The 15,049-nt window shown below is 48.7% G+C and overlaps 1 protein-coding gene across 1 annotated transcript in view; it reads right to left on the bottom strand.

The window, feature by feature from the left end:
- The window catches only part of LOC119092919 (cuticle protein 21-like), a gene marked incomplete at both ends in the record, with an annotated part of 88,532 nt that overhangs the window by 18,112 nt on the left and 55,371 nt on the right, over positions 1 to 15,049 (bottom strand). The window lies entirely within an intron of this gene.

Genomic DNA, 15,049 nt, shown 5'->3' on the forward strand with positions numbered 1-15,049 from the left:
CATTAGCCCTTTTTACGTTGTTCTTATATTTTCCTCAGAGATTCATAATCTTAAGATACATAAATGCCTATGGAATTTATCACAAAACACGGTTCGTGATCAAGGTATGCAAACGGCAGCGCAATCTGGTTGTTTGCCAATAGCCTCATGACGTCATACGTTCATCATAAAAGCCAGATCTAGCCAGATGGTGCATCACCACCTGTGAATCAATGTACATTATGGGGATAGGTAGGTATGAAGGTACCTTACACATACAAAATATTATCCGCCTTATCGAGGTGCGTGCACGGCAAAACTCTTCCCGCACAGACCTCCGCTTATCTGGTAAAACTGCTATGAGCCTATGCATACAAAAAGCATACGCGCCATCTTTCTTTAAGTAAGTCCCTTGACGACAAAGTAACTGAAATACTTACCGCAAGCAATATTAAATGCAGCAGACAACAGACACCCCACGCCCGCCACTCCGTCGCACCACCGGCGGTGTCAGGACCACGGGGCACGAGGCCGTGTAGGTTCGAAGTGCACTGCAATGGGTTGCTGCTTGAGGTTATCACACACTTCGTCAAGCTTCGTTGAAGTCTACACTATCGGTTCGCTGGTCGGATACGTCTGCCACTAAGTCGGTTTCTTATTGGGATGAATGCTCAGTTGGTTACAGCGCCTGCCGTCCGATTCACCCACCTGTGGCAGGGTGAGATGGGGTCGCTTTAGGCGCTCGCCATTTGTCCTTCACAGGTGTGGCCTGCGGCCGGCGGCAGCGGTCGTGCTAAAGGTCAGTTGACGTCAGAGGGCAGGACGGACCATGCCGAGCATTGGGGCACGTTAAATTCTCGTCACAAAACACTGTCGTTGCCTGGAAAAGCGCGATCGGATGGTAGGGGTCAGGGCCCACACAACAAGCGTTGCATAGCGTGGGCTTTGGTGCCAGAAATCCATCAACTCAGAGGGTTCCGATCAAATTTTCAAAAGGGCAGCTTGATGCTCGTGCCGTTTCATTGCGTATAAGGTTCTTATGTTTATCTTCAAATTGCATGGTATTGCATTTTAATAGCTTGCCGCCTAGGCTTGCAAATCCCATCATGATGTTTGCCAAAAATTATACGTTACCGGTACACTGGTCATATGCACCTTCCTAAGAATGGTTTGTTGACTATACGCGCGACTGTCCTAAAAATGACTTGGTGACTATACGCACCACCGATTCTAGTTTCCGTTTGCCTCATTATGTTCGGGGTCTAGCGGCCAGTCGCGCATGCGCATGAGAGTCTTGGCACCAGTGACGTCACGCTAACGTTAAGCGAAAATAAGGCAATAATCATCAGGCGGTTTTGCCTCGTTCTTGTTCCGCCAATGTTCCGGTGTATATATGTTATTAGTTGGTTACATTTAATTTCCATCTTGTTTTAAACTTTTCCAGCACAGGCATTTCTATTAACACCCTTTTAAAACACTCCCTTGCCGAATTTCGTGGCTCATTTTACAAACTTTTCAAAAGAAGAGCATGATATCAGTTGGTGTACCACCTCTGAAGAATTCGTTTTGTTGCATCACATTTCAACAGAGCCGTAGCATATCATAGCCTGAACGAATCTTTAATACGCTCCAAATTGATATAAACTTTTTCGCGATCATATATTTTGCCTGTTAACACATTCTAGCTGCATGTCATGCTGATTTACTCTAGATAGTAGTAATAGCCGTATTTCTCGTAGAAAAATTGGGAAAATAGACAGATAGGTGCGTTGATATTCGTCATTCGTCAATTTCTTCGACCAGAGCATGTTTTCAGAATAGAAACGCATCTGTCTCTCCATTCTCCTGGTTTCTTTCCTACGAAGAATAAAACTAGTCCTGCCGTCTTATTTATACGCACAATGTTCCTCCCAGTTGCACTTGACAACCTACGTAATTTTGATTTCCCCAACACGGCTTACCTACGTGTAAAAAACTTCGACACCGTGGAATGCTTGGGCATCGAAGGCTTTCAGCTAGACTTATTAGAAAAAAACCAAGATTTCGTCTACACCACAACCGGATGTTGCCGTGTAAAGCCTTATTATGTGTGCGGCAACATCGTCGCATTTGAAAATGACATATGCCGATATGCGTGGCGTCGATACGTTTGAAAAGGACACGATTCATAGCTGTTAAAGTCAATTGAGAGCTTAATTACCCACAACACACTTCGAAACAAAACATGCACATGCATGCATCTGCTTGACCCCCAGCTTCTGCTCCCACCTGAGTTTGTTTGAGAAATGATGTGTGGGATGACATCTTCATGACATAAACTATCACAAATTTCCATTCTCATACGCTTATACCATACCTATGTTCTCAAATTCTGAATTCTCGTCGCATTTAACCCACGTCACAATTAACAACGACCAGAAATGTAGCAAATCGGATGTCATACGATCGGGCCAAAATGTGACTTGGTCGCGGCCAGAGAAGCTGTTAGTTGGGGATTAAAGGGAAATATTAACTGCCTCAACACGTCCCTCCGAATTGCTGGTATGATTGCTCTGAGTTCAGTGCATCGCCAAGAAAGATCGATACCAACCCGCTGCGTCACAAGCTACATGTTCTCTGCCATTTATCGTCCAGCTTACCTGCGAAAAGTAAATGACCTGTCCATATACAAAGTCATGAGTATATTCTCGTCAGGTTCTAGGAGGTGGGCGTGTACCAGGAATTCCGTGCGAATTCGTCAGCGCAGCCGGTGACACCGTTGGAGGCGTCCGTTCACTGGAATCTGACCGTGACCGTCTATCAGTGGTTAGCGGCCGACCTATAAAAGCGAAAGCACCAAGGGAGCAGACACCACTTGCACTGCACACCCGGCAATCAAAACACACCATGCAGGTAGGTACTGGAATAATATCATTGATATGGTGTCCTGTTGGCTGCGAGACAGTCAATTTGAAACTATGTAGACCCTGGGATTAGCGATACATCTTAAACTGCACGGAAGTATGGTAGCAAACCTGCTCTGTTCAAATGACTGCTTGATCCGTCTAACATCCTCTACGGCATTGCAGTTCCTCGTCGTTGCCGCCGTGCTGGCCGTCGCCGCCGCCGCCCCGGCACCGGAGACGCTGGGCTACAAGCCCGCTCCGGCCCTCTACCACCCGGCCCCCTCCCATGAGCCGGCCTCTTACCATCCGGAGCCCCAGTACAAGGAGGCGGCCAAGCCGTTCGCCTACGACTACGCCGTCAACGATCACTACACCGGCACTAACTTCGCCAAGAAGGAGGAGAGCGATGGCCACAACACTCAAGGTTATTACTCGGTGGCTCTCCCCGACGGCCGCGTCCAGCACGTCAAGTACGTCGCCGACAACTACGGCGGCTACAACGCTGATGTCACCTACGAGGGAGAGGCCCAGTACCCCGAGTATCACCCCGCTCCTGTCTACAAGGCTGCTGCCCCGACCTACAAGTCTGTCCAGAAGCCTGCTTACGGTCATCCTGCCCCGGCATACAAGTCTACGGCGTACTAGTTACGGGATTAGAACGGGTGCCTATTGAAATATATCCGTGTGTGTGTCATGATGTTTTTCGTTTCTTTCCACGCGTTACTTCAATGACAAATGTGTGTTAAATGTGCGGGATGGACGGAGATAATTTTGGGTTTTTCACCGCCAAAGTATCTCTCATCTGGCTGTGATAAGCGACGTCCTCATAAACCGAAGCTATATACCACAATAATATCTATAATGACCAGCTAATGATGTCCGTTCATGGAATCGTGGTGCTTACAGCGTTGTATCTTTGGAAGCTCTTTAAATTTTCTGGATGATTGCAAAATAATTCAACATTTTTTTTTCAGAAAACCAAATTTCTCTCCTTATTACAAGGGGTGACCTATGGGAGTATCACGCTGAAACGGCCTGACAGGTGGTCTTACAGGTGGTCTTACTTGTGGACAGGTGGTCTCAGCACATGGTCGTATAACACATCTCTGACCGGCGACCGTCTGAGGGCTGAGCAGATCTCCCTGGTCGTTGGACGACGTCCAAAACGTGACAAGCGTGTACGCTACGTATGCAGAGCTACGAGAAACCAAGCTGTCATTTTATGGGGTTACGTGACTTGTGATATCTGTGTGGGTCATTAAGTCATGACGCCTGCCGTAAAGACTCGCAAGATATTGTTGTTTCCGCTCGCCAAGATAGCGGTTGTCTTCCTTGTCCTGACGTATTCTAGAGCAATTTATTGCCCATATGGCGGTTGGGGAATTATGTTAAATATGCTTTGCGAAGCTGCACCAGATCATCAGCAGACGTGTGAGGACAATTTAGATGCGTCGCATCGAAATATGCTGTTTTCCATTTAGAGCCGCTAACTCGCCGTGGTCGGCGACTCGTGCTCAATCCACTCCCTGGTGCTCCTGTTCAGGAGGTGTGCTGCGCCGGCGCTGCGACGGCTCGGTCCGGGCTCCGCCGCTCGAGCTGCCTCGGGTGGGCCGGCGGCCTCTGGCGCGCCTCGCCGGCACCAGCTCGCCTCTGACGTTCGGTGGATGTCGAGGAGGTCTGTCGGCACGCGTCACTGCCATCGCCCCGCGGCTCCTTGTGCGCCTGCTGACCACCTCGATGCCGAGCCGAGCTGAGCTGGCGGTAACACGCAACAAATAAACCGAACACTGCCTGCTTGTTTGCGACGGATGTGGCCCTCGCGCCGTCCGCGCTGGTCTGAAAAGAGCTTCAATGCTGCTAGTCTGTACCGTACGTCGATTCTCGTGACTGAAAACGTTGGCGTAGGTGTCATTAAAACATCGGATACGTACGACGTTTTGCGCCATGGTATTCGTTAAAATCATTTTGGGTGACAGGGCAGCTTGGGTGGACACCAAGCACCGCACCACATCTTTGAAATTCAGCTTATTGCGCTACCAAGTGGAAATACAAATTTTTGTTCTGCATCATCACTCGGCGATAGGACAAAACTTAGGTTTTCATCTTCAGTTTCGAGTTGCTGATGACCTGTAAGTGTAGCTGACTTATGAATATCAAGTGTAACTGACTGATGGGCTGCAAATGTGACTGACTGATAATTCAACAGTGTGACTGACTGGTGACCTGCTGCTGACTGATTCATGACCTATCAGTGTGGCTGACTGATGACCGGTTAGTGTGACTGTCTGATAAAGGCTAATGTAACTGACTGATGAGCTGCTAGTGTAACAGCCTGATGAACTGCGAGGGTGGCTGGATGATGACTTGTGTGACCCACTGGTGACTTGCTAGTGTGACTGACTGATGACCTGCTGGTGTGACTGGGTGAACGCCCGATATGGTACCACGTCGCTGAAATGCAGCTTACCGCGTTACCGGGTCGAAATAGCAGCTTTTCTTTCTGATCGTCTTGAGGCGATAGAACAAAGTTCAGCATGTTCATCTTCTGATTCCAAGGGCTGATGACCTGTCAGTGTGACTGATGGATGGCCTGCTAGTGTGACTGCTGGTGTTTTCAAGTCGCATCCAAGTACTTTAGAAGAGCGCCTACACTCACGCAGAACACTTGCACAAATGGCCGCCCAATTTGTGACATAACGATTAAATATGCAACACGTTCTGATCCAACCCTTGAAGTGATGTAGTTCTTGTCTAATGGATAATCGGTCGTGCGATCAATTTGGGCCGAATGCGCATGTTTGGAAAGAGTGTGACTCAAACACTGTGTCCTCTTCCAGGTCAATCATGTTTACTGTGCAAGGACGAGTTAATCCAAATATTGCTTATGTACTGCAACGTGCACTACAGTACATCTGGAATGCGACACCGCAAGTATTATCACATACCGTAGATCACAGCTGTGTCATCTTCCCAGAATGCATTACTTGTTGATATGTCTATACTAACAGAAAAGACCAGCGTAAAAAAAAACACTGCTTTATCTAAACATTCCTCGCATGCACAACACATAATGTCACATAACAACGCACAGTTTCAAAACGTCAACACAACATGCTCGCTTTTAATACGTCACATCCGGCTTCAAGCTCGGGACAGCAACCTTGTGGGAAGACTTGTAGGCAGAGGTCGAGGACTTATACGGAGATGCCTCCGATTTGTCTACCGGGGTGGCAGATGTGTACGTCGGAGCAGCAGATGTGTAGGTCGAGGCAGCAGTTGTGTAGGCCGGTGCAGCAGTTGTGTAGGCCGGGGCAGCAGTTGTGTAGGCCAGAGCCGCAGGGGTGTAGGAAAGAGGAAGGGCATTGTCCGCAGGGGCGGCAGGCTTGAAGTCAGGCTGGTGGGCCTGGACAGTGGACTGGTAGGCAGGTGCTGTTGCCTGATAAGCAGGGACAGCCGTCCCGTATGTTGGGGCAGCAGGCTTAAAGGCGTGCTTGTAGGCCGGAGTGGTAGCCTTGTAGGACGGGGAAGTACGCTGATAGGCAGTGGTGACGGTTGACTGATGGGCGAGGGTAGCGAACTTGTACACGGGCTTGTAAACATTGGCAGCAGTCTTGTACGCCGGAGCAGCAGCCTTGTAGGCAGGAGCGGGGTGATACTCGGGGTACTGGGCCTCTCCCTCGTAGGTGACTTCAGCGTTGTAGCCGCCGTAGTTGTCCGCGACGTACTTGACGTGCTGGACACGGCCGTCGGGCAGAGCCACCGAGTAATATCCCTGGATGTTGTGGCCATCGCTTTCTTCCTTCTTGACGAAGTTGGTGCCGGTATAGTGGTCGCTGACAGCGTAGTCGTAGGCGAACGGCTTGGCCTCCTCCTTGTAATGGGGCTCCGGATGGTACGCCGGGGAGTCAAGAGCCGGGGCAGCGGCGGCGGCGGCGGCCAGGGCGGCGACGACGACCAAGACCTGGGAACGAAAATGTGGTACTTTATACATAATGAAACGCATTGCTGATCGGAACTGATATCAGATCTTTAACTGTTTTCGACAAGTTTCTCTTAGCTATGTAGCTCCTGCAATTATGATTCATAATCTGAATCTGACACCTCATTAATATTTTATGCACACAAATGCACATGAGATGACCACCATAGCGACCAATATCGTAGTTTTTGCTGCTGAATCACTTGTGCGCACCTTCATGCTACACATTTTGATGGCAGGGAATGCAGTGCAACTGATGCCTTCTCCACAACGCCTTCGCTTTTAAGCGCCAGCTACAAGTCGCTGGTGGCCTTAGGTCACGGTCCGATCCCTCCACATACGACCGTTTGGCGATGGATCCCCAGCTGGGCTCTCACGGCCACTCCCTGTTGGTCACGTCCGTCTCCACACGCGGCGACCCTGCGGCCGCTGACCCGTCTCAGTTGCAGCAGCCTCGGGCGCCTACTGCTCTCCCCAGATCCGTGACACCGAGCTAGAATGTCGCGTCCTGAGGTTTAAGAATGAATGTTGAAGATCGAAACGGCAGCTTACCGTAGAGATAATGACGGGGCTAGATTGACTGCAATGCAGAGTACGTCACATGTAATATCCGCAAGAAACGAAACTGAGTATCCGGGCGGTCCGTAATGTGCAAAAGGCAAGCTGCCAGGCACAACTGATGGTGCAAGATAGAAAGAACATGTAGCAGCATGAGCAACGCACGTCAGGCACGATAGCGTGTGAAAACACCAGTCCGTTGACACAAACCTTCACTTCCTTTACAGTGGATGCCGAAGTACATGAAGAACCATCGAGCCGCAGACCAGCCATGGTGCGTATCGCGATTCCACCTTCCATGCAATTCTCATAGCCATCGTCTGCTGTTGTTTCGATAAAGGCATGCTGCCGAAATATCAATCCATGCTTATCTCAATTCTCCTGTTCTTGTTTTCTTCGAGGAATAGGGCTATTACTACTGTCTTCTCTAGGTGGATATTTTTGCCTATGATATTTACAACAAAGAGTTTATAGCCGCATGACGGCATGCATTCCTATCTATGGCATCGTACTACTGTTACAGTGGTTTGCTCTTACTAGGAAAACTAAGCCCTTTTGTGCCAAATCCAAGTAGAAGACCGCATCACAAAAATATACACGAGAAGACGAATGCTATGCTCTCCGATGCATTGAGAAGTTCATTTTTTTCCGGGTGAGAAAGATCATAAACATTATCACGAAATTTGAGCTTGAGCGGCTGGTATGATACGAGTCAGGAATTAGCAAAACTTATGGAAATACGACGTAATAAAACGATCCATATTCAACCCGCAGCAGCGGCGCTAATTCAGCAAGGGATAGTGGTTGTGGCTTCTACAGACAGATCTTAAGATCGCAACTTTAAGTATTATAATAGTTTTGCTTTTCGCGTCCCGGTGACATGAAAAAAAACTCTTAAGCCATGCCTTATGTCTTTCTGTAATGAATCTATGATTTGGACGTACGGTCGTCATTTTTCTTTCTGCTCCTTGTGTTCGCATCGCGTCCATGATAGACATTGATTTGGACATGGACTTAGACCGCATTGTTTACTGTAGATCGACAGCAAACTGTTCTTCGTGCGCCACATCTCAATTCACCTACAAGGCTGTGTTGGCGATCTGCACGACTTGGCAAGATTAACCCTGGCTGTCCAGGCGCCATGTCAGGGATGAGTTGATTTAAGACGCGTCCGGATGGCTGTTTGGATATCCTTTGCTTGGGTAGGGGTCAATTTGACCCCCTGAGATCTCAGGAACTGAGAGGGCTAGAGTCATCAACTTGACGTGGTGTGTTGGCCTGAGCGCGAGCTCACTTATGTTAAAGCCTCCGTGGTCTTTGCCGCCTCCGTGGTCTTGGGTAAAGATGCTGGACTCGTAATCCAGCGGCACTGGGTACGAGACCCAGAGTGGGCGCATCGTTTGACCCGACTGAAACGGAAAGGCCAGCTGGCAACTGGCCAACGAAGCTCAACCCAGTCCCGAGGCGGCCGTGTCGCAGCATTGTGCGGCACGTAAAACCCTCCGCATTCCTGTCTGGAGAAAGGGCGGAGGCAAAATTAGCTGTTGAACTGGACGGCACGCTTGGGTGGTGGGTTCGGGGTGCACGCAACAAGCCATGCTTAGCAGGTACTCTGAATCCGACATCACCCATACAAACCATTCGGGATAAATTTATTTCAAAAAAAGCTTGATGCTCCTGTGTCGTGACCCTCGTGACAAATAACGTTCAACAAAGTCAAACTCCAGGCTGGTTTCTCAAATGCTCCAGAACCTAAACACCTAACCTAGAAGATTGGTCACATGCCCATTGAATGTCAGTGGCATTGTTTGGCATTTTGAAGATCATGTTGACCTAAATCATGGAAAACTGCTTTGATTTTTGCATTTGAATAAGCGACAAAGATTAAGCAATGCGGTATGTTTCATAAGAAAAATGTTGCCTTGGGTTATTTTAGGTCAGGGAGCTATTCTGACCTATAGAAAGTGTATTGAAGATACGCAATGCGGTTTCTGTTGTTAATCATTTCAAAATGAGCACCAGAAGCGAAACAAATCCCGTACAGCAAGCCCTATGGTAATAAAATAGATTGGTTTTACCTTGGTCTGACCTTTATACCTGACTTTTGGTTGATTTAATTTGCTCATTCAATTTTTGTGTCGACTAAAATAATAATTTCAGAGATTTACGATTTTGTCTGACACTCCGTTGTTGCATGATATTGAACGATTTTCTAGAAAGTGACTTCGCTGAATCCAATTTGACCTGCCGAAGTCAGCGACCTTACAAGGTACATCCAAGTTCATGTAACGACACCAAACAATCCGCTATCCAGTTGTCTACAGCTATGCAAAATTTCAAGCAGCTAAGCCTCACCTTCGGAAAGCATTCCAGAAAAATCTTCGGAGGGGCAAGTGATCCCCACCCGAGTGCGCATTAAACACTTCAAGGCAACAACTAAAATTGGGAGTTGTAGCGACTAGAAACGAGAACATCTTAAGAGTCCTCACGGGAGATGCCATGACTCCGTGGCCTAATTGAACATCGAGAGCCCATTTTCACATAACTGGCACCTTGATCACCTGGCGACACTGTAAACATACTGCACTTACTTAGCACAGTCCGGGGTAGCTCCGACGACAACAGACAGCAAGATCTCAGCCCGCAGACGGTCATAGGCCAGAGGTTATTGGTGATCACGTGCTGATAACCACCCAACAGGCAGTTTCAGCGCGATGCTATCACAGGCCTTTTGTATCGATAACAGAAACTGTGCTTCAGGAAAATGAAATGTTTTGAATTCTTCTACAATCAAACCGAGGATTTAAGGAACCTTGCAAAGCTGAAACGCTCCGAGCACCAGCAGTCCGTGATAGGTCGTTGGTAAAGGCCATTATAAAGCGGCATGTGGTCGTTGTCTTCAGTTTATGCGGACGTCGCCTCTCACTATCAGATCAGAGACATTTCGGGGTGGAGGGCGTGTAATTACCTCCGTTAAAACGGCACGACTCGAAACAATGTTGTTTATTGAAATAACGCAGGACAAAAACGGAAACCATCATAACGCAAGCATGCATAAGTTTGAATAAGTAGCCGTTCTCACCCTACGACTAGTGCGTCACAGGCTTGTATGCCGAGGTGGGATGGCCGTAAGCAGGCTTGTGGACAGGCTTGTAGGCCGGGGCAGCAGCCCTGTAGACAGGAGCGGGGTGATACTCAGGGTACTGGGCCTCTCCCTCGTAGGTGACCTCAGCGTTGTAGCCGCCGTAGTTGTCTGCGACGTACTTGACGTGCTGGACACGGCCGTCGGGCAGAGCCACCGAGTAATATCCCTGGGTGTTGTGACCATCGCTCTCCTCCTTCTTGGCGAAGTTGGTGCCGGCGTAGTGGTCGTTGACGGCGTAGTCGTAAGTGAAAGGCTTGGCCTCCTCATTGTACTGGGGCTGCGGATGGTAAGAGGCCGGCTTGTGGGCCGGGACGGGCTTGTACACCGGTGTATCTGGAGCTGGGGCGGCAGCTGCAACAGCCAGCACGGCGGCAACGACGAAGACCTGCAATGTCATAGAAGATATGTTATCAATGACTCGCTCATTCTAGCATTTTTTTTGTTTTTCTGACCACGATGCATTTGTCGAAAAAGTCCCTAGCATCCGACAAATTGCTGCATCAACAATATAGCTCAAGCACATGCCTGCATGTTGTGTTTTGGTGGCCGAGTATGCAGTGAAACTAGTGCCTGCTTCTGCAGTACTTTCGTTTTTATAGGTCGGCCGCCAACCATCGACGAAGGCCACGGTCACCTCACTAAACAGACTGCCCCCCCCCCCCCCTCCCAGCATGCTGTGATCCGCTGGGCTGGTGCCAATGTGGATTGGCACGGATCCGTAGCCACTCCTTAATACACGCTCCACTCCTGCCACGCGATGCGAAGTACAAAAGATTGCTGTTAATAGCGCAATTCCACTACTAAACAAAGATGCTCTTCTTTACGTCATCGTTTGATAACGCCAAAGATCGTTTTTACGTTATCAGAGTATCCACCAGAGTTGCTATGTTTGAGTTTCTTCTGAACTGGAGAGCGACTCACCTGTCGGCTTCGCCGCACCGTAAAGTTGGCGTCGTCTATTTATGCGAAGAATTTGTGCTGCATGCCTTCGTTGTGCGTGCATTAGCCCTTTTTACGTTGTTCTTATATTTTCCTCAGAGATTCATAATCTTAAGATACATAAATGCCTATGGAATTTATCACAAAACACGGTTCGTGATCAAGGTATGCAAACGGCAGCGCAATCTGGTTGTTTGCCAATAGCCTCATGACGTCATACGCTCATCATAAAAGCCAGATCTAGCCAGATGGTGCATCACCACCTGTGAATCAATGAACATTATGGGGATAGGTAGGTATGAAGGTTCCTTACACATACAAAATATTATCCGCCTTATCGAGGTGCGTGCACGGCAAAACTCTTCCCGCACAGACCTCCGCTTATCTGGTAAAACTGCTATGAGCCTATGCATACAAAAAGCATACGCGCCATCTTCCTCTATGTAAGTCCCTTGACGACAAAGTAACTGACATACTTACCGCAAGCAATATTAAATGCAGCAGACAACAGACACCCCACGCCCGCCACTCCGTCGCACCACCGGCGGTGTCAGGACCACGGGGCACGAGGCCGTGTAGGTTCGAAGTGCACTGCAATGGGTTGCTGCTTGAGGTTATCACGCACTTCGTCAAGCTTCGTTGAAGTCTACACTATCGGTTCGCTGGTCGGATACGTCTGCCACTAAGTCGGTTTCTTATTGGTATGAATGCTCAGTTGGTTACAGCGCCTGCCGTCTGATTCACCCACCTGTGGCAGGGTGAGACGGAGTCGCTTTAGGCGCTCGCCATTTGTCCTTCACAGGTGTGGCCTGCGGCCGGTGGCAGCGGTCGTGCTAAAGGTCAGTTGACGTCAGAGGGCAGGACGGACCATGCCGAGCATTGGGGCACGTTAAATTCTCGCCACTAAACACTGTCGTTGCCTGGAAAAGCGCGATCGGATGGTAGGGGTCAGGGCTCACACAACAAGCGTTGCATAGCGTGGGCTTTGGTGCCAGAAATCCATCAACTCAGAGGGTTCCGATCAAATTTTCAAAAGGGCAGCTTGATGCTCGTGCCGTTTCATTGCGTATAAGGTTCTTATGTTGATCTTCAAATTGCATGGTATTGCATTTTAATAGCTTGCCGCCTAGGCTTGCAAATCCCATCATGATGTTTGCCAAAAATCATACGTTACCGGTACACTGGTCATATGCACCTTCCTAAGAATGGTTGGTTGACTATACGCGCGACTGTCCTAAAAATGACTTGGTGCCTATACGCACCACCGATTCTAGTTTCCGTTTGCCTCATTATGTTCGCGGTCTGGCGGCCAGTCGCGCATGCGCATGAGAGTCTTGGCACCAGTGACGTCACGCTAACGTTAAGTGAAAATAAGGCAATAATCATCAGGCGGTTTTGCCTTGTTCTTGTTCCGCCATTGTTCCGGTGTATATATGTTATTAGTTGGTTACATTTAATTTCCATCTTGTTTTTATCTTTTCCAGCACAGGCATTTCTATTAACACCCTTTTAAAACACTCCCTTGCCGAATTTCGTGGCTCATTTTACAAACTTTTCAAAAGAAGAGCATGATATCAGTTGGTGTACCACCTCTGAAGAATTCGTTTTGTTGCATCACATTTCAACAGAGCCGTAGCATATCATAGCCTGAACGACTCTTTAATACGCTCCAATTTGATATAAACTTTTTCGCGATCATATATTTTGCCTGTTAACACATTCTAGCTGCATGTCATGCTGATTTACTCTAGATAGTAGTAATAGCCGTATTTCTCGTAGAAAAATTAGGAAAATAGACGGATAGGTGCGTTGATATTTGTCATTCGTCAATTTCTTCGACCAGAGGATGTTTTCAGAATACCAACGCATCTATCTCTCCATTCTCCTGGTTTCTTTCCTACGAAGAATAAAACTAGTCCTGCCGTCTTATTTATACGCCTAATGTTCTTCCCAATTGCACTTGACAACCTACGTAATTTTGGTTTCCCCAACACGGCTTACCTACGTGTCAAAAACTTCGACACCGTGGAATGCTTGGGCATCGAAGGCTTTCAGCTAAACTTATTAGAAAAAAACAAGATTTCGTCTACACCACAACCGGATGTTGCCATGTAAAGCCTTGTTATGTGTGCGGCAACATCGTCGCATTTGAAAATGACATGTGCCGATATGCGTGGCGTCGATACGTTTGAAAAGGACACCATTCATAGCTGTTAAAGTCAATTGAGAGCCTAATTACCCACAACACACTTCGAAACAAAACATGCACATGCATGCATCTGCTTGGCCCCCAGCTTCTGCTCCCACCTGAGTTTGTTTGAGAAATGATGTGTGGGATGACATCTTCATGACATAAACTATCACAAATTTCCATTCTCATACGCTTATACCATACCTATGTTCTCAAATTCTGAATTCTCGTCGCATTTAACCCACGTCACAATTAACAACGACCAGAAATGTAGCAAATCGGATGTCATACGATCGGGCCAAAATGTGACTTGGTCGCGGCCAGAGAAGCTGTTAGTTGGGGATTAAAGGGAAATATTAACTGCCTCAACACGTCCCTCCGAATTGCTGGTATGATTGCTCTGAGTTCAGTGCATCGCCAAGAAAGATCGATACCAACCCGCTGCGTCACAAGCTACATGTTCTCTGCCATTTATCGTCCAGCTTACCTGCGAAAAGTAAATGACCTGTCCATATACAAAGTCATGAGTATATTCTCGTCAGGTTCTAGGAGGTGGGCGTGTACCAGGAATTCCGTGCGAATTCGTCAGCGCAGCCGGTGACACCGTTGGAGGCGTCCGCTCACTGGAATCTGACCGTGACCGTCTATCAGTGGTTAGTGGCCGACCTATAAAAGCGAAAGCACCAAGGGAGCAGACACCACTTGCACTGTACACCCGGCCATCAGAACACAACATGCAGGTATGTACTAGAATAATACCATTGATATGGTGTCCTGTTGGCTGCGAGACAGTCAATTTCAAAACTATGTAGACCCTGGGATTAGCGATACGTCTTAAACTGCACGGAAGTATGGTAGCAAACCTGCGCTGTTCAAATGACTGCTTGATCCATCTAACATCCTCTACGGCATTGCAGTTCCTCGTCGTTGCCGCCGTGCTGGCCGTCGCCGCCGCCGCCCCGGCACCGGAGACGCTGGGCTACAAGCCCGCTCCGGCCCACTACCACCCGGCCCCCTCCCATAAGCCGGCCTCTTACCATCCGGAGCCCCAGTACAAGGGGGCGGCCAAGCCGTTCGCCTACGACTACGCCGTCAACGATCACTACACCGGCACTAACTTCGCCAAGAAGGAGGAGAGCGATGGCCACAACACCCAAGGTTATTACTCGGTGGCTCTCCCCGACGGCCGTGTCCAGCACGTCAAGTACGTCGCCGACAACTACGGCGGCTACAACGCTGATGTCACCTACGAGGGAGAGGCCCAGTACCCCGAGTATCACCCCGCTCCTGTCTACAAGGCTGCTGCCCCGACCTACAAGTCTGTCCAGAAGCCTGCTTACGGTCATCCTGCCCGGCATACAAGTCTACGGCGT

The sequence above is a fragment of the Pollicipes pollicipes genome, unplaced genomic scaffold (genome assembly GCF_011947565.3).
Source record: "Pollicipes pollicipes isolate AB1234 unplaced genomic scaffold, Ppol_2.1 Scaffold_3671;HRSCAF=4307_pilon_pilon_pilon, whole genome shotgun sequence".
Classification (NCBI taxonomy): domain Eukaryota; kingdom Metazoa; phylum Arthropoda; class Thecostraca; order Pollicipedomorpha; family Pollicipedidae; genus Pollicipes; species Pollicipes pollicipes.